Raw genomic sequence first — 20,161 nt, 5'->3', positions numbered from 1 at the left:
GGCACGCGCCACCACGCCCAGCTGATTTTTCTGTTTTTAGTAGACACGGGGTTTCACCATGTTGTCCAGGATGGTCTTGATCTCTTGACTTCATGAATCCGTGTTTTTTTAATAATTATAGCTGTTTTACAAACTAACATTTAGTAACTGCTTGAAAGCATGCTAAGGACTCACGAGGGAATGCTTTTTTTCTTCCCCAATTTTAGCACTGAGGAAACTGATACACAGTGAGGTTAGCTCGCCAAGGTCACACAGCTAGGAAGGGATAGAGCAAGACTTCTTTTTAGACACCCCAACAGCCAAGATTTCGTCAGGTTAATATACGAGTTGGAGATTTGCTTTTAGATAAAACAGGGTTACTGGTACCGCCAACTTACCACAAGATTGTGAACTCCACACGGGGTGGCATCATGACTGAGGCACTCATACCCAGTGCCTGATGCATAATAGACAATTTGTTGAGTACATGAATGCATGTGTAGAATTTAAAACTCACCTGATCATCTTTTTTAAAGTAAACTTTTTATTTTGGAATTAATTTTATTAGGTTTACAGAAAAGTTGCAAAAATAGTACAAAGTTCTCTTCGTTTCTTCTGTTGTTGAGTATGACTCCTGTGGCCTGGCCGGGGGTTCAGGCTGCAGACCCAGAGCTTCTGCTTGTGCATAACTGGGACCCCCAGGCGTGGGGGTCCTTTCAACTGCCAGCGACAAGGAGGTGGCAAAAGAATAAAAAATTAAATTTTTTTTTAAAAATCTGAGAGCATGACATTGGTACACTATTATTAACTAAGCTCCACACTTTACCTAATGATCCTCCCATTCTGATCAACTCTTCCCTTTCATCTAGCCCAACTGAGGTAGGAGAATAGAGTCTGGAGGCAGGGAACCTAAGACCATTTCACGCTGACTTCCTAGAACTAAATTGAAAGGAAAACCCTAACTTTCCACAGCTAAGTAACAAGAGGACCAGAGGCTACTCTCTTTGCAAACCCCCACCTTTTCTGTGCAGCAGATGGGAAATTGAAAGCACATTTCAATTGCTATGCTACATTTCAATTTCTATGTTAAAATTGCATAGAAGTGCAACTTTGTAACTTCACTTCAGCCTGATTGGTTGCTTTCCATAACCAATCAGATGTTTGCACAGGTGTGTGACCTTTGTAACTTCACTTCGTCCTCTAATTAACCAATCAGACTGATTGTGGGCCACCATGTCATTTACATGAGGTGAACACCAAGTGGCCAATGGGAAACCTCTAGGGCGTATTTGGACCCAAGAAGATTCCGTATCTGGGCCCTTGAGCTGCTGCTTGGCCCGCCCCGACACTGTGGAGTGTACTTTCATTTTTAATAAACCCTTGCTTTTGTTCTTTCATCGCTCCATTTTTTCCTTGCTTTTCTGTGTGTTTTCTCCAACTCTTTGTTCAAAAACCCCAAGAACCTAGACAACTTTCAGTCAAAACCCTCTACAGGAAACATATTTTGGCAAGCCAGCCAGGAGAGAAGGTAGGCCCAAAGCTTGGAATTGATTTTTCTCCTTTTCCCTTTTAATGCAGGAATCTTTCTCTCCCTCTCTCTTTTCCTTTCCAACTCGGAACCCTCAGTGGGCAGCGCCTAAGCACAGAGGAAATTGCAAGTTTCTGGCCAGGGCCACTGTCTGGTGAAACTGAAAAGCTTCCATGTCGAAGCACTTGACCACCACTGCCTGTTAGTCTTTTTCCTTGTTTTCATTTGTCTGAGTCCTATTCCTTTCCTTCCTTCCTTCCTTCCTTCCTTCCTTCCTTCCTTCCTTCCTTCCTTCCTTTCTTTCTTTTTCGGAGTTCTTTTCCTTTTTTGCTTTTTCAGTCTTTCACTGGTTGTTTCCTAGTAACTCCTTGGTAATTGAGGGGAACTGGTCAGGGCCACTCTCCAGTGTTCTCTGAAGGCCAACGAGGGAACAGGGATGGCTGCCCTGCCCAGAAGGGTGAAAGACTCTTTTCTATCCTTTCTGATTATAGTCCCTGATCCCTACCTGTGTCTCGGTTGGCAGCAGCAGCTCATTCAGAGCAAACTCACACATGTTTCAGGTGACTTAAACTTTCTTATGCTAAATTCTTCCCTTCCCTTCCCCTACTCGACTGGCTAAGGACAGAAAACCCACCCAGCTATGCAAAAAGGTTATATGAGTCAGAGGGGCCAGGCATGTCATAGGTGGTCTGTGTGGTGCATGGGGAGTGGGGGTAATTCATGAAAGGGAATCTATTGTTGCCTAAATTGAAAGAGTTAAAGGGTTGGTTTAAGTGGCATGGGAAAACCTTAAGGAAAGTTCATAGTAGGAATGTCCCAGGTAAAATTTTGATCACCTGGTGAGCCTTCCACTTTTCAAAGTCCTCTTCTCTTTTCCAGACCACTATGGGCAATTCTCCACCTATTCCACCTGATTGCCCGCTTGGCTACATCCTCCACCATTGGAATCAGTTTGACCCTGACAATCTAAAGAGAAAGCATATAATTTTTTTCTGCAGTACTGTCTGGCTCCATTATGAGCTGCCCAGCCTGGAAAAAATGGGTAGTCAATGGTAGCCTTAATTATGACATCATCCTGCAATTAGACCTATTTTGCAAGAGGCAGGGCGAATGGCCAGAAATTTTGTATGTACAGACTTTCATGACCCTATACCAAAACCTAAGAATCTGTGAAACTCCCAGAACCCACCCCACAAAGGAAAGTTCTAAGGGAGAACTACATATTATAGATGACCCCCTCTTACAAGGGCCACCTGTCTCTCAGAGTGAACAGTGACCACTCCCATACAGCCCAGGAGCAAACACCAGAGACCCTACTAAGTCCCCCTCACATTCGGAGGGGAACCCTGTATTCAACTCTCCTTCCAGCCCTGCTACACCTTAGGGAAGTAGCAGGAGTTGAGGGGCCAGTCCTAGTGCAGGCCCCCTTCTCTACAACTAATATACAACAATGTAAGGAAAGGCTAGGAAGCTGTTCTAAGAATCCTAGGAAATTTGCAGATGGGTTCCAAACTTTGACCTTAGCCTTTCATCTCTCATAGAGAGATGGTCAATTCATTCTAGCAACCTGTTGACACTCCCTCAGAAAAGGAACACATCTTTGAGGCTGCCAGCAAGGAAGTGGATGAATTATCCGCCTGAAACCCTCAGGGCAATTACTGAGGCCCAGACACAGTTCCCACTACTGATCCTAATTGAGACTATAACGCCCCCATGGGAATGAACCACTGGGCTAAATTTCTTGAGACTGTCCTTGGAGGAATGAGAAAGGGATTAACTAAGGGAGTAAATTATGATAAAGTAAGGGAGGTTACACAAGGCAAGGAGGAAAATCCAGCCATGTTTTATGGTAGGCTGGAGGAAGCCTTTAAATATATACTAATCTGGACCCTTCCTCTCCCAAAGGCAAAATATTAATGGCACAGCATTTCATTAGCCAGTCTGCCCCAGACATTAGACGTGAACTCCAAAAGCTACAGATGGCGCCACAAACTAATCAAAATCAACTTCTTGATACTGCCTTTATGGTGTATAACAATCATGACCTGGAGGAAGGAAAAAGAGAACAGAGTAAAGAAAGATGCAAGCCAAAATTATGGCAGCCATCATTGGTGATGCCCTGAACGCCCAAAGAGTGTCTAAGGGAAACCCGGAGGACCGTAAAGATAATGCCAGCAAAGGCAAGTCTTCCTTCAAATGCAAGAAAAGCAGGCATTGGGCAAAGGAACGTACTAAGTACCCCCCCTCCCCGCCCAAGGCCCCTGCTGTCAGTGCAAAGGCACCAGTCATGAACCCTAGCACTGGAGAATTGACTGCCTTTGCTCCCACGGAGGGGCTGGGTTAGGCAAAACTCTAGCAGTGCGAAAGGAGGAATCAGGTGAAGACTGAAGGGGCACGGGATCTTCCTCACTGCCCCTGTCCAGGAACATTATAATTACCTCTGGGGAGCCCCGAGTAACTCTGGATGTCGTGGGCACCCAAATTCAGTTTCGTTTTGATGCAGGGGCAAATTACTCTGTCCTTACTGCTTATGCAGGGAAACTTTCCTCCTGGTCCATGAGTGTTACAGGAATGGAAGGGAAACCACAAACCAGATTTTTTACTCATCCTTTGATTTGTCAATTTAAGAAACAAATCTTCCAACAGGAATGCCTAGTAGTATCAAGCTACCCAACCCCCTGCTGGGAAGAGAGATTATGGTTAAAATAAGGGCACTACTACAATTTAAACATCATCCAGTGAAATTGCTAGTAGCCAAAAATACAGACAATGTCCAAGACCACATTAATAAACAGGTTAACCTGCTGGCATTGTATACTAGAAAACCGGGGAAGGCTAAAACAGCAGTGCCAGTCAAAATACAGCTTGAAGACCCCAGCTATTTTCCTAATCAAAAATAATACCCGATTAAGCAGGAAGTGAGAAATGACCCAGCACCCATAGTTGAGGTATTACTTACCCATGGGCTCTTAAAACCCTGTAATTCTCCCTGCAATATCCCCATCTTACCTGTTCTAAAGCCTTCAGGGGAATACTGGTTAGTAAGAACAGTTAATAAAGAAACAAGGGGAACAAAAAGAAGGATCCTGGTGGTATATGGGGTCAAAAATATATCTCCCTCAGACAGCCCAGTAGAAAGTTATAAAAGCCCTGCATGACTCTTTCCATATTGGGAGGGATGCAACTCTGATTATGGTAAACAAGCTCTTTACTGGGTCTAACTTCAGTGGCTAAGCAGGTCTGCGAAGCCTGCTCACTCTGTGCACTTAATAACCCAGGAAACAAAATGCCCCCTCTAATAGAACCAATCCAGAGGAGAGGAACATTTCCAGGGGGAGACTGGCAATTATACTTTACCTATATGCCAGCTTGCAGAGGATACAAGTTTTTGTTAGTACTAGTAGATACCTTTACTGGTTGGGTTGAAGTTTATCCTACCAGAACACAGAAGGCTAATGAGATTATAAAGGTTGTCTTAAAAGAAATAATCCCCTAGTTTGGGTTACCTCAGAGCCTCCAAAGTGATAATGTCCTGTCTTTTATCTCCAAATAACTTGAGCGGTTGCTAAGGTTCTTGGAATCAAATACCATTTATATTCAGCATGGAGGCCTCAATCCTCCAGGAAAGTAGAAACGGTTAACCAAACTCTAAAACAGGTGTTAGCTAAGCTATGTCAGGAAACATCAGAAACTCGGGTCAGCTTACTGTCCATCGCCCTCTTAAGGATCCATAATACCTCTAGAGCAAAAATTAATATAAGCGAATATAATGAAATGTTATACAGAAGGCCATTCTTAACTAATAATTACTGATCCAGAAACAGCCAGTTTAAAATACCTAGTCAACCTAGGACAATTTCAGCAGGCTTTAGAAAAGTGTGGAATTCAAAGGCTCCCCTTACTGGGAACTAACCAGCAACCCCAAATCAGGCCAGGAGTTAAGGTACTTGTTAAAACACAGAAGGAGGGATCAACTGTTCAACAATTACAACCCAAATGGAAGGGACCATGTTCAGTAATACTGGCTATGCCTTCTGCCATCAAAGTACAAGGATTAGATACAAGGATTAGATTGGGTACATCTAATCTTTGTACAAAGTACAAGGATTAGATTGGGTACACCTTTCAAGGATCAAACCAGCAATACCAGAAGCTCCGGACCAGGAACCTGAAGTTTCCATCAGCCACTACACCTGTGAACTTGTGGAAGCCCTGAAGTACCTGTTTAGAAGACAGCCAAAAGATGAGTAAATGCCTACCAATTTTCCTTGGTGTCTTTGTTGCATAATTACTGTAGGCTGGATAATAGTAGTCATTTATTTTATTTTTGCAGTTTAATTGCCTTCTTCCAAATGGATGGAATAATTTCCTTTGTAGTAATTAAGCTGAATGTTTTAATTCATTTTTATAACAAACATTCCTGACAGCATAGGTATCCACACCCAAAGTTCCCATTAAATCTTTTAACTGAATTCATTTTCTCTCGCATAGAGACTATCAAGCTTCAGATGATCACGTAACAAGGTTTCCAGCCAGTTCCAAGTTAAGACACCACCCCTGGCCGTCAAGAAGCCACCCTGTCTCCACCAGACAGAGTAGGGAGAGAGTTCTGTGATCTCCAACAGATAGGGACTACGCCCAAGTCAGCATGAAGCAGTTACAGAAGAAAGTCCATTAGTCCCTCTGCCTTCCATAAAGATTTATGGGGATCACGTCTCTCAGGGATGAGATGAGGCAGCAGAACAGGGTCTGGAGGCAGGGAACCTAAGGTTGTTTCACACTGACTTCCTAGAACTAAATTGAAATGAAAACCCTAACTTTCCACAGTTAAGTAACAAAAGGACCAGAGGCTACTCCCTTTGCAAACCCTCACCTTTTCTGTACAGCAGATGGGAAATTGAAAGTACCTCTGATTGGTTGCCTTTTTTTTTTTTTTTCTGAGATGGAGTCTTGCTCTGTTACCTAGGCTGGAGTGCAATGGCACGATCTCAGCTCACTGTAGCCTCTGCCTCCCGGTTTCAAGCAATTCTCCTGCCTCAGCCTCCCGAGTGGCTGGAATCACAGGTGCCTGCCACCACACCTGGCTAATTTTAAAAATATTTTCAGTAGAGAAATGGCCAGGCTGGTCTCGAACTCCTGGCCTCTGGTGATCTGCCTGTCTCCAGCCTCCCAAAGTGCTTTAGTCACTGTGCCCTGCCGACTGGTTGCTTTATGCAACCAATCAGATGTTTGCACAGGAGGGCGACCTTTGACATTTCAGCCTCCTATTGGTTGCTTCAGCAACCAATCAGACTGATTGTGGGCCAACAGTTCATTTACATGAAGGGAGCACCAAGTAGCCAATGGGAGACCTCTAGAGGGTGTCTGGACCCCAGAAGATTCTGTATTGGGGGGCCCTTGAGCTGCTGCTCAGGCTGCTCCCATACTGTGGAGTGTACTTTCATTTTCAATAAATCCCCACTTTCATTCTCTTTTTTTTTTTTTTTTGAGATGGAGTCTCTCTCTGTTGCCCAGGCTGGAGTGCAGTGGCGCCATCTCCGCTCACTGCAACCTCCACTTCCTGGGTTCAAGTGATTCTCCTGCCTCAGCTTCCCGAGTCGCTGGGATTACAGGCACTCACCACCACACCCCACTAATTTTTTGTAAATTTTTTGTAGAGACAGGGTTTCGCCAAGTTGGCCAGGCTGGTCTTGAGTCTTGAACTCATGACCTCAGGTGATCCACCTGCCTCAGCCTCCCAAAGTGCTGGGATTACAGACTTGAGCCACTGCACCCAGCTGCATTCTTTCATTGCTTCTTTCTTTCCTCGCTTTGCTGTGCGTTTTGTCCATTTCTTTGTTCAAAATGCCAAGAATCTGGACAAGTTGCAGTCAAGACCCTCTACCGGTAACACAACCTCTTCATGAGATCCATGAGAAAGAGGACTTGCCCAGTGGTACATAGAAGAAGTGAAACTAGACATCACTTCTCCTAAGGCTGAACCTACAGATTATATGAGAGATGGCCATGTGGCTCTGCTCCAGGTGGATATGGGTGACAGACGCCGCTGTGGCTCTGCTCCTTGGTGGATGTGGGTGAGAGATGCCCATGTAGCTCTGCTCCTTGGTATATGTGTAGATGAGAGATTCCCACGTGGCTCTGGTCCTTGGTGGGCGTGTAGGTGATGGATGCCCCTGTAGCTCCGCTCCTTGGTACATGCGGGTGAGAGACACCCCTGTGGTTCTGCTTCTTGGTGGAGGTTTGGGTGGTTGCTCAGGGTAACCACAATGCCAGCATGGTATGCCCTGCAGAGTCACTGGGAAATAGGAAGGGGCTGCACAGACCCTTCCAGCATCATTCCTTGTCTGTCAAGTCCCCTCAACCCAGTTACCCGCTTCCTTTCAACTCCTAAATACAGACACACTCCACTATCATACAAGAGGTCAACACCCTCAGGCAGTGGAAGGTTAACTCTCCTAGCCACCTCGGTGGCATATTCCTTTCAGATGAGAGTACCTGGCATCTCCACATAAAGGAATTTGGATGAAGTTTTGGAAGGTCACAGACACAGTGACTGGAAACCAAGCCATAAACAAGATGGAAGAAGGGAAGGGACATGGTCCCAGTCAGGTAGACCCCAGGTTGCACCCTGGCCCTGCCACCTCCTGCTGAGAGAACTTGGGTGGGGTCTTAACCTCTCCAACCTCAGTTTTCTCATTTGTAAAATGAAGATTCAAGATGATAATAATGAAACTACCTCTCAGTGATAAACTATTCACTCACTGACTCATCGATTCAACTACTGAACAAGATAAAGGCCCTGCCCCTACCCCCACAGGCACACCCCATCCCCCTACGATTAGAATCTTAGTAAAGGGCAATCAACAAAGAAAGAAAGAAACAAGATGATAGCATCAAGTAATAATACTAGATAACAAAAAAAAATCAGATTAAAGTAACACAAATTGGGGTGGGTTGCCTTTTGGGGTCTGATAAGAACTCTCCGAGAAGGTGGGCTTTGACTGTCCCTGGGAGAAATGAAAAACACTTGGGGAAAGAGCCAATGGAAAAATTAAACATGGTCAAGACCATCAGGCCATGCTTCCCAGCCAGAGCCTCACATTGCAGTCCTCTGGGAGCTTTTAAAAATTCCAACCCCCAGGTCACACTCTAGACATCTAAATCTCTCGAGATGGCACCTAACCATTGATACTTAAAAAAAAAACAAAAAACAGGTGACTACAATGTGCAGCCAAGGTTGACATACAGTGATGTAAAGTATCTGACATACATATAATAAGTGCACACATACATAGAAGCGGCAATTATTAAAAGCAAGGCCTCTGTCCCTGAAGAACTCACCTTCTAAGAGTGATTGATTAGGAAACTGGAAATTAGGCTGGGTGCAGTGGCTCATGCCTGTGATCCCAGCACTTTAGGAGGCAGAGGTGGGTGCTCGTGTACTTAAGCCCAGGAGTTTGAGACCAGCCTGGGCAATACGGTGAGACCCTGTCTCTACAAAAAATGCAAAAAATTATCCGTGCACATCTGTAGCTCAAGTTACTCAGGAGGCTGAGATGAGAGGATTGCCATAGCCCAGGAGGTGGAGGTTGCAGTGAGCTGCGATCGCGCCACTGCACTTCACCCTGGGCAACAGAGTGAGACCCTGTCTCAAAAAAAAAAAACGTAAAATAAAAACTGGAAATTATTGCCAGCTTACTATTCATGGCAAGGATCTGGGCCTTGAAATAATATGGCCCAGTGTACAACCTACCAGCCATGCTTGTGTATGGTGGGTATGGGTGTTGTTGGGGACCAGCCACATATCTAAAGGCTAGGGTATGTGTGTGTGTGTGTGTGTGTGTGTGTATGTGCCCTGAGTGTTAAAAGTGCATAGGAGGCAGGAGAAAAGGGCCCCGAGGCAGTGAACCTAAATACTTCCTAGAACTAAATCAAACTGAAACACTTTAGCTATGACAAGAAATATCCTATTTACATGGAAAATGACTTTGTAACTTTACTTCATCCTCTTCATTTACATAGGGTGTATACCAAGTAAATAACTTTATAACTTCAGTTTAGCCTCTTCATTCTAGCCATACACCACATAACCAATGGAAACCTCTAGAAGGCATTTAAACCCCAGAAAATTCTGTAACCGGGCCCTTGAGCCACTTGCTTGGGCCCCCTCCCACCCTGTGGAGTGTGCTTTCATTTTCAATAAATCTCTGCTTTTGTTGCTTCATTCTTTCCGTGCTTTGTTTGTACATTTTGTCCAATTCTTTGTTCAAAACGCCAAAAACCTGGACACCCTCAATCAGTAACACTTATACCTCAACTATGTGTGTGGCAGTCATGTGGGTCAGATGTAGAGGTCACAGATAGGTGATGCCAGCCTCAAACATGATTTGTTTGTCTGCATGGTGTTTCTTAGAAAATATCACTTAATTGCTAATGTACAATTTTAAAAGGTTATTTCGGCTGGCGTGGTGGTTCACGCCTGTAATCCCAGCACTTTGGGAGGCCGAGGCGGGTGAATCAGGAGGTCAGGAGTTCGAGACCAGCCTGGCTAATATGGTGAAATCCCGTCTCTACTAAAACATACAAAAATTAGTTGGGCATGGTGGCAGGAACCTGTAATCCTAGCTACTCGGGAGGCTGAAGCAGGAGAATCATTTGAATCAGGGAGGTGGAGGTTGAGGTGAGCCAAGATTGCACCACTTCATTCCAGTCCGGGAGACAGAGTGACATTCCACTTCAAAAAAAAAAAAAAAAAAAGTGATTTCTCATTAAACCATAGATTTCCAGCTTTTTCTGAAAAATCAGACAATTTGGAAACACCAGCTTTTTTTTCTCCAGGGCAACAGTTCATTGAAGCTGTGCTGCCACCACCCTCTAGGTGGGGCCAGGCCCTGCAGCCTCCACAGCCCCTACAGCATATGCAGCTCCCATTTTTGGTATCACCTGGTCTCTGTGAGGGTTCGACCCCAAATTTAGTCAGGACATCTTGTTTTAAATCTTGCCTATTCTTGTTATTAAAAGATAATTTTCAAAAAGAAGACATCATAACTCTCACACACATATAAAATGAACAGGTGTTAAAGATTGTATTTAACTCACTAAGGGAGGGAACCTGTAAGACGTTATAACCAGTTCAAGGAAAATCCAAACAACATTCGTTTATAGATCAGGAATAGTGGAATAAATGTGCAAATTGGAGGGAAAATTGGCCTCTGCAAGTCAAACTGGGAACTGCTTAGGGCCAACCTGCCTCCCATTCTATTCAAAGTCACCCTCCGCTCACTGAGATAAATGCATATCTGACTGCCTCCTTTGGAAACTCAGAAGAATGCAACCATTTGTCTGTCACCTGCCTGTGACCTGGAAGTTCCCTCCCCACTTCAGATTGTCCCCACCTTTCTGGATGGAACTAATGTACTTCTTACATACTTTGATTGATGTCTCATGTCTCCCTAAAATGTATAAAACCAAGCTATGCTCTGACTACCTTGGGCAAATGTTGTCAGGACTTCCTGAGGCTATATCATGGGCACTCGTCCACAACCTTGGCAAAATAAACTTTCTAAATTAACTGAGATCTCAGATTTTCAGGGTTCACAGGAATGTAGAAGGGTATGTTCTAGACAATGAATAATTTTTCATTGGTCAAAATTTCTCTCTAAATGGTGATGTTGTTTCTGACTATAGGCAGTCTTTAATCTTATTGTGCCTTAGTTTCCCCATTTGTAAGAAGGTAAGTTCAAACTAGAAAATCCCATTCAACTTTGAGAGTCTCTGTACATATATGTGTATACAAATGAAAGGAACACTAGATGTTATTTTAGTGGAAAAGAAACTGAAGCTTAGTGAGAGACAGAAATTACCTTGCCCAAGACCACACAGCAGAGCTAGGGTAAGTATTCAGGTTTCCAGTCTCCCAGCTCAGGGCCACACCTCTGGGCAAGATTGCAGAGCTGATAAGAGAACCACCCCCTTCTCACCTCACCAGTCTGAATCTGGAGAGCACTTAGAGGCTGGACAATGGGGAGCAGGGATGTCAAGCAGGCTGGGCAGGGCTATGGAAGGCAGGCTTGGGAGCAGCATCCTCACCAGCCTCAGTCTGAGGGCCCAAGATGGGTGGCTTTTGTGTAGGCAGGCATCACTTTGATTCCCAAAGATTTTCATCTCATTAGAGCTTTTTTCTAGAGCTGTGATGATCAATGCTGGCTACACATTGGAGTCATCAGGGTGCTTGAAACCCTCCCCAGGCCTAGGTTGCACACCAGGTTGGGACCTATGTACTAACATTTTTTTTAAAGTCCCCCAGAGGATTCCAATATGCTGCCGATATTGAGAACCACTGTTCTAAAGGCCTCCCTGACAGTAACATGCATGCAAAATACCTGAGATCTCACTAAAATGCAGATTATGATCAGCAAGTCTGGAGTGGAGTCTGAGGATTTGCATTTCTAACTAGCTCCCCATGACACCAAAGCAGCTGGTCTGAGTCGCAGGGTTTCAATAGCTAGGGTCTAGATTAGACTGGCTTTCTCCACCATTGGGTGATAGGAGTGGGATACAGATAGAGTTAACTATTTCCCGCTAAGGAAGGTGCCTGGAGAACTTTCTCCGCCCCTTCTCCTTACTGAAACAGGACAGGAAGGACAGAGCCTCAGTTCTTCCTAGATTCTCTTCCTTATGCCCTATCACTCAACACTGTATGTTGAAATCGGTTGATTCTGTGATGTCTGAGGACCAGTCCAAATTCAGTACTCTTTTTTTTGTTGGTTTGAGACAGAGTTTTGCTCTTTTGCCCAGGCTGGAGTGACGTGGCGTGATCTCAGCTCACTGCAACCTCTGCCCTCGCGCCCCCTCCCTCCATTCAAGCGATTCTCCTGCCTCAGCCTCCCTGGTAGCTGGGATTACAGGTGCCCACCACCACGCCCAGATAATTTTTGTATTTTTAGTGGAGAAGGGGATAACAAGCGTGAGCCACAGTATCCCGCCCAAATTCAGTACTCTTTAATTCAGTGAAGTGTTTATCTCAGATGAGTTGCCCAAGAGAAGGTGGGTGAATCCAAACAGGCTGACCAGAAATCTGTTCTCTAAACAGTTCTGCTCTACTATTCCTACCTCTCCTCCTACCCTCTTCCTTTTGTCCCTCCAAAGTGACTGTCAAGGATTATTTGAGTTTAGCAGACCCTGGCTGTTTGTGCCAGCAGTTTTCCAATGAAGGATAATCCCACCGATGTCTTGGAAGGCCCAGGCAGTACCCAAAAGAGTCTTAATTGTCTAATGCCTCCCAAGGAGGGATGGGGTTGGGTTTGGGGTGAGGGTATGAGGACCTTGTCCCTTAGGGCTTGGGACCTAGATTCCAGTACAGGGAATAGCAGTGCTCCAGCACCAAATCAGGCAGGGGGCACCATCATCATGGGTCCTTTACAGTTTCCAAAGCATTCCATTAGCTGGCTAATTCAGCAAACATTTGCCAGGCAGAGCAATACCAGTGTCCCAGGCTCTGGGATGCAAACAGAATCTGCCTGAACTCAGAATACTCACTGCAATCACTCCGGACGCCTCACACACCATTGACTTCAGGGCTGGAAGAAACGTTAAGAATGCCTCCAACCACCTGTAGTACATCCATGTCGCCAAGAGGGGGCGGCCGCTATCCAACTCAGGCTCGTTGTTGGTCACACGCTGGCCAAATGTGGCCAGATTTTTCAAGACAAGCTGGAAATCCACTTTCATGTGAACTCTCCAGATATTTAATAGAGGGCAGATAATTCCGATATTTATGAAAACAAAAACAAACAAACAAACAAAAAACTCTGCTTGGAGCTGGGTGTGGTGGCTCACACCTGTAATCCAGCACTTTGGGAGGCCGAGGCGGGTGGATCACTTGAGGTCAGAAGTTTGAGACCAGCCTGGCCAAAATGGCGAAACCCCGTCTCTACCAAAAAGTATAAAAAATCAGCTGGGCGTGGTGGCGGGCACCTGTACTCCCAGATACTCGGGAGGCTGGAGCAGGAGAATTGCTTGAACCTGGGAGGCGGAAGTTGCAGTGCGCCGAGATCTTGCCACTGCACTCCAGCCTGGGCGACAGAGAGAGACTCCGTCTAAAACAAAAACAAAAACAAAAACAAAAAACCTCTGCATGGATCTGCCGAACCGACAAAACTCCTGTGGGCAAACTCTGGTGAAATGTGACCCCAGAGTGTGGCATCTTGGCTTCATTCAAAAATGCTACAGCTTTACGTCACTATTCTAATGCCTTCATTTTACGTGTGGGGAGACTGAGGTCCAGAGAAGAAAAGAGATTTGCCCAGGTTTGTCAATGCAGAGCCAAGTGAGACCCACGCCCCCCGCCTTCTGGTCCAGATGTTCTTGCAGTCGGGGTTCTGGGGAGATGATTCTATAGCTCGGGCGAGGGCTTGCCTCGGGGCCAAGGGGGAGCCGGTCGGGCCCAGGGAGAGCCCCGATGGGGCTGGGGAGGTCGCCAGAGCCCAAGGGCAGGAGGGGAAGCAGAAGTTTATTTTTAGCTGCTGGGAGTGTGCCTCTGCGCCTTATTTAGACATCAGGCGACAGGGTGAGCTGGAGGCAGCAGGGCCCGTGGGAGGAGATTGCACCCTCCCGCTCCCTGGCTCCTCTTACAACGGCTCTTCCCAGTCCGCCCCCTTATCATCCTCTCTGGGGGCTCTGGGGCTACTGTAAATAGCAGCCCTTACTGGCTCGGGCTCTGCCCTCCTGTGCTCCTGCTTACTTGCTTTCTCCTCCATTCCTGCCCCAGCAACTACCCGACCCTTCCCCCAAAGTCTGTCGGATGATTAGAATCTAGGGCAGTAGGGCATTTTCTCTTCACCCTTCTGGGGTCACAGATCTCTTTGAGAAGCTGAAGTAATTTACCACTGGGCTTTAGAGCTCCGGTGTGGAGTCTGGTAGACCTACATTCGAATCCCAGAGTAGGACCCTAAGCAAGAGACTTGCCCTCCCCAAACCTGAGCTTCCTCATTAATACAGTGGAAGTGGTAGCCCGTCTGGTCTCCCTTCTGGGTTCTGATGATTAAATGTGATAAGTGTATGAAGCCCTTAGCATATCATAGTAATTTCTCAATAAATAATGGTGATGGCAATTCAAGATATAGACATTTACCCCCCCCAAAAAAAAAACCAAAATTACTCATACATGCACAATTGTGAATGTAAACTTCATACTCAGTCCAACTAATTCACTCATTCACCCATTTGTTCAACAATTCTTTGCAGTGCTTACTGGAAGCCAGGAATTGAGCAAAGAGTGGGGTGGGGAATGTGAATGGATGTGAATTATTCAGAGTAACAGTGCAAGTCAATAGCAAACCAAGCATCAGAATGGAAGTCTCTGTTTTTTTAAAAAACAGCTTTATTGAGGTATAATCAAAACACAAAAACACTGCACATAGTTAATATGAACAATTTGATGAGTTTGGACATATGCATACACCCATGAAACCATCACCACAATGAAGGTAATAGACATATCCATCACTTCCAAAAGTTTCCTGTGCCCCTTTGTTTTTTTGTTTGTTTTCATTTTGTTTTTTATGATAAGAACACTTAACATGAGATCTACCATCTTAAATTCTTAAGTGTGTAATAAAGTATTATTAACCACAGGCACTCTCTTGTACAGCAGATGTCTAGCACTTATTCATCTTGCATAACAGAAACTTTAGCACTTATTAATCTTGCATAACAGAAACTTTATACCCACTGAGCAACAACTCCCCGGTACCCTCCCCAATCAGCTCCTGACAACCACCACCACCATCTGATTCTCTGCTTCTATGAGTTTGATGATTTCAGATATTTCTTATAAATGGCATCATGACTGGCTCATTTCACTTAGCGTAATGTCCTCCAGGTTCATCCATGTTGTCACAAAAGGCAGGATTTCCTTCTTTTTAAGGCTGAATACTCTTTCTTTTTTTTTTTTTAATCTTTTTCTTTTCTCTCTCTCTCTCTCTTTTTTTTTTTTTAGACAGAATCTCGCTGTGTCACCCAGGCTCGAGTGCAGTGGTGTAATTTCAGCTCACTGTAGCCTCCACCTCCCAGTTTCCAGCAATTCTCCTGCCTCAGCCTCCTGGGTAGCTGGGATGACAGGCCCATGCCACCACACCCGGTTAATTTTTGTATTTTTAGTAGAGATGAGGTTTTACCATGTTGACCAGGCTGGTCTCAAACTGTTGACCTCAGGTAATCCACCTGCCTCGGCCTCCCAAAATGCTGGAATTACAGGTGTGAGCCACTGCGCCTGGCTTGAGGGTGTTATATGTGTACACCATATTCTCTTTACCCATTCTTCTGTTGACAGGCATTGTTTCCATATTTTGACTTTAGTGAATAATGCTGTAATTAACACAGGAGAGCAGACCTCTTTTCATGGGATAACTGGATCATACGGTAATTCTGTTTTTAATTTTTTCAGAAATCTCCATACTGTTTTCCACAGTGGCTGCACCATTTACATTCTCACCAACACTGCACAAGAATGAAAGTCTCTTAAATCCCTACCTAATCTTGACTCCTTTAAAGAATAACTTTCGGTCAGACACGGTGGCTCATGCCTGTAATCCTAGCACTTTGGGAGGCTGAGGCAGGAGGATCATGAGGTCAGGAGATTGATACCATCCTGGCCAATATGGTGAAACCCTGTTTCTACTAAAAATACAAAAATTAGCCTGGTGTGGTGGTGCCCACCTGTAGTTCCAGCTACTTGGGAGGCTGAGGCAGGAGAATCACTTGAACCCAGGGGGCAGAGGCTGCAGTAAGCCGAGATCATACCACTGCACTCCAGCCTGGCAACAGAGCAAGACTCCATCTCAAAAAAAAAAAAGAAAGAAAGAAAGAAAGAAAAGAATGTCTTTTGCCTCTGAAAAGGGACTACAACTAAGATCTCTCCTAATCTCAATCAAATCTGAGTCTATTCCCTCCAGACCCCTCCTCCAGCAGACCCTTGTATGCTTTCTCCAACACACTTGACCAATGTTAGCTTCTGCTTGAATACCTCCCGCAATGGGGCACTCACTCCCTGTCAAGCCAGACTCCTGAAACTTTGACCAGTTGGAAGGCCTTCCCTCCCTTCCTTCCTTCCTTCCTTCCTTCCTTCCTTCCTTCCTTCCTTCCTTCTTTTCTTTTTCAGACAGAGTCTTGCTCTGTTGCGCAAACTAGAGTACAGTGGCATGATCTCAGCTCACTGCAACCTCTGCCACCCAGGTTCAAGCAATTCTCCTGCCTTAACCTCCTGAGTAGCCGGGATTACAGGTGCCTGCCACCGCACCCAGCTAATTTTTGTAGTTTTAGTAGAGACGGGGTTTCACCATCTTGGTTAGGCTGGTCCTGAACTCCTGACGTCGTGATCCACCTGCCTCGGCCTCCCAAAGTGCTGGGATTACAGGTGTAAGCCACCACGCCCGGCCTGGTCTTCCTTTCTTTCGAGGAGCTGGACTCTACATTCCTGGAAAGCTACCACTCGTAGCTTTCCAAGACAGCTTGGAAGACTGTTCATCTTCTCCAAGTGCTCCTGACCCAAAAGCGACTTGAGGAAGAAAGAGGAGGCATGGGGTGAACTGGAGGCTGCGTCCAGCCTTGCCCAGCTTCCAAGCCCTGCCTGAACTTGGGCTCCCCCAGAAATCCAGGTTCCCAAGGTTCCCTCCCTCTCTCTGCAGCTGCTTCTTTAAGAAGCACCATGGGGGCTGGTCCTTGCTACTGTCCTTGGATCCTGTCCAGGGCTCTGATTTAAAAGGTATCACAACGTTTTTAAAAAACAAACATGTGTTGTAACCCAAGGCCCTGGTAACCACAACACTGCCGGCTGACGCTAGCTGCCGCCTCCCAGGCTAAGACTAAAGGAAACTGCTCTCCGCCTACCCAAAGGCGCCCCACACTACTGTGCACCGTAGTTACCTTATTATATCAGTCCGGGAGCTCTGTGAGAACAGGGCCCAAGCTGGACCTCAAGGCTGCAATCATTTTGCACCAAAGTGCCTTTGGGATCCTCACCCACACTCTCATGAACCATTCCAATAGATGCTCGACTGCTCCAGGAGAGCGTTTCCTCTCCATTCTCCACGTGAGCCCCAGAGTGACCTTGGGTACCACCAATCTGACCACACCACTCCCACTCCTACAGGATAAAGGAAAAATGTCTTGGCCAGGCCTTCAAGGCCTCTGCCTATCTGTATCTTCCTCACTCCCTGCATTCCCCCAGCATTCCAGCTGCACTGAGCCTCTGAGGCCCCCCCTGAGAGTGCCATACTGGGCATAAAATGTTCTTCCCACTTTGTGGACAAGCAGAACCCCTGCTTAATCTACACAGCTCAGCTCAGACATCACATCCTTGCAGAAGCCTGCCCCGACCTTCACTCTCCCAGACAGGGTTAATCACTGCTTTTGCTTCCATGGTATTTTTCCATAACCCTTGTTGCATTATTTGTCTACCTGGAATACAGGCAATGTAACCTCCTGCAAATATTTTGTTTAGCTTGCATGGTGATTTGTGTGCATGTGTTTGTGTAAAAGAGAAAGACAGATTTTACATTAAAAAGGGGGGCGGTGCTGGACACAGTAGCTCACACGTGTAATTCCAGCACTTTAGGGGGCTGAGACAGGAGGATCGTTTGAGCCCAGGAGTTCGAGACCAGCCTGGCCAACATGGCGAAACCATATCTCTACAAAAAATACAAAAATTATCTGGGCGTGGTAGCATGCACCTGTAGTTCCAGCTACTCAGGAAGCTGAGATGAGAGGATCGCTTGAGCCTAGCAGGTTGAAATTGCAGTGAGCCATGATTGTGCCACTGCACTCCAGCTTGGGCAACAAAGCGAGACCTTGCCAAAAATAAAAATAAAAAGATTGAGCCGGGCATGGTGGTATGTAGCTAGAGTCCCAGCTACTTGAGAGGCTGAGGCAGAAGATCACTTGAGCCCTGGAGTTTGAGGCTGCAGTACACCAAGATCGTGCCTGTGAATAACCACTGCACTCTAGCCTGGGCAACACATCAAAACCCTATCTCTTAAAAAGAAAGAAAAGATTTTCAGTTTCACTTAGAAAATTAGAAGGTCAGGCCAATCAGGGCCTCCATTTCCTTCTAACACCAATCCACTGCAGTGCAGCCACCTGTGCTCCTTTTGGATGGGTATATGGCCCCCAGTTTGCACCTGTCCCCAACTTATACTAGCCTTTTCTAACTTAGGTACCTACCTAGCCCTATAGACATTTGGGTTTTAACCTGCAGACCTAGGTATATCTCCCATATGTTCTGGGCCACTCCCATTTATAAATATTATTCTATCTCCTTATCCCTCTAAATGTCCCAGAAATTCCAATATTTTGGCAAACAGTAATGCATGAATAGAATCGGATCAATAAAAATATATGTAAGTCACAAAATTTCTTTGCTAACTCAAGTGGTCCAGTTTTCAGTTTGGAAAGCCCAGTTGCTGACCTCACCATCCTCCAACTCTCATTCCCATTGTTTTATGTGGGTAAGACCCTCCCACTAGGGTAGGACAAGGAAGATGCATCAGGACCCAGGACCAGTAAATGCCGGGTTTTCCAGAAGGAGGGGTGAAGGCATAGTTGTCTGTTGGAAAAGGGTTGCTTAACTTATGATTAAATAGCAGGTTATATAGGTTGAAAAATATTCACTTTTCAAATCAAAGAATGAAGTGGGCTGCTGGAAATGAGGATCCACTGAACAAGCCTATACAGTTAATGTGTTTGCAATTGGATAAAATTGAGAGCATGACGTCAGTGGGAATATGCAGAAGGTGCAGACAGTCCCCTGATGAGATGTATATCGGGGGAAGCAAGGTAGAGGGGTAGGGAGTTTACTGACTGTGCAGCCAGACAAGTGAATACCCAGCTCTGCTATGAGCCTGGAAAGACCCAAGCTAATGTTGGAGTCCTGCTCACTCAATTACATGTAAATCAACACGCTGCTCATCAGAAGACTGTATCTAAAAGGGAGCCTCAGAATCTCCAAAGCAAGGAAGGATTCTCCTATGGTCTCTAGATGTGGGGTGGCTCAGGGCCTGGCTCATGAAACAGTCCACCATGTTTCATATGAAGGATGCAGGTAGGGGTGGTCTAGACACTAGATACCCAGTGTTGCCAAGGATGTCTCAACCCTAGAAAATAGTGCTTACCCCTCAACTCACTGAGCCCTGGACCCTACTTTGCCCCTCATCTCTGTGTGCGTTTTCTTTAAGTCTATCAGACATCTATCAGACATGAGGAGGACATGAAGGCCTAAAGCAGTGGTTCTCAAACATAAGCACACATCACACATGGGGAGAAGATGTTAAAACACAGATTGCTGAGGCTCACACCCAGGGTGTCTGATGCTTTTGTAACAATTTCCCGAGAGATGCTGATGCTGTTAAACCCTGGTCCACATTTTGAGAGTCACTGATGTAATAAAATCTTCACTCCTGTTCATTCCTAGTGGCCTCCAGACCCTACAGCTCACTTAAGGAGGGCATGTGCAGTTTCCCCTAGAGAATATTCCCAGGCAGCTGGACATGGTGGCTCACACCTGTAATCCTAGCACTTTGGGAGGCCAAGACGAGAGGATCACTTGAGCCCAGGAATTTGGGACAATCCTGGGCAACATGGCAAAACCCTGTCTCTACA

At 45.7% G+C, this 20,161-nt stretch overlaps 1 long non-coding RNA gene and 1 other non-coding gene across 2 annotated transcripts; one reads left to right on the top strand and one right to left on the bottom strand.

Moving 5' to 3' along the window:
- Positions 1-50: 50 nt before the first annotated feature.
- Positions 51-13,372, bottom strand: LOC108586478. The gene is made up of 3 exons (XR_001903856.3): positions 13,046-13,372; positions 2,344-2,473; positions 51-699 (listed from the first exon to the last, which is right to left on the bottom strand). It is a non-coding gene; the product is annotated as an uncharacterized LOC108586478 (long non-coding RNA).
- On the top strand, positions 592-714 carry LOC116275152. Its single transcript, XR_004184109.1, has one exon. It is a non-coding gene; the product is annotated as a small nucleolar RNA SNORA76 (small nucleolar RNA).
- Positions 13,373-20,161: the final 6,789 nt, after the last annotated feature.

The sequence above is a fragment of the Papio anubis genome, chromosome 5 (assembly GCF_008728515.1).
Source record: "Papio anubis isolate 15944 chromosome 5, Panubis1.0, whole genome shotgun sequence".
Lineage (NCBI taxonomy): Eukaryota > Metazoa > Chordata > Mammalia > Primates > Cercopithecidae > Papio > Papio anubis.
This window is presented reverse-complemented; position numbering and strand designations above follow the sequence as displayed.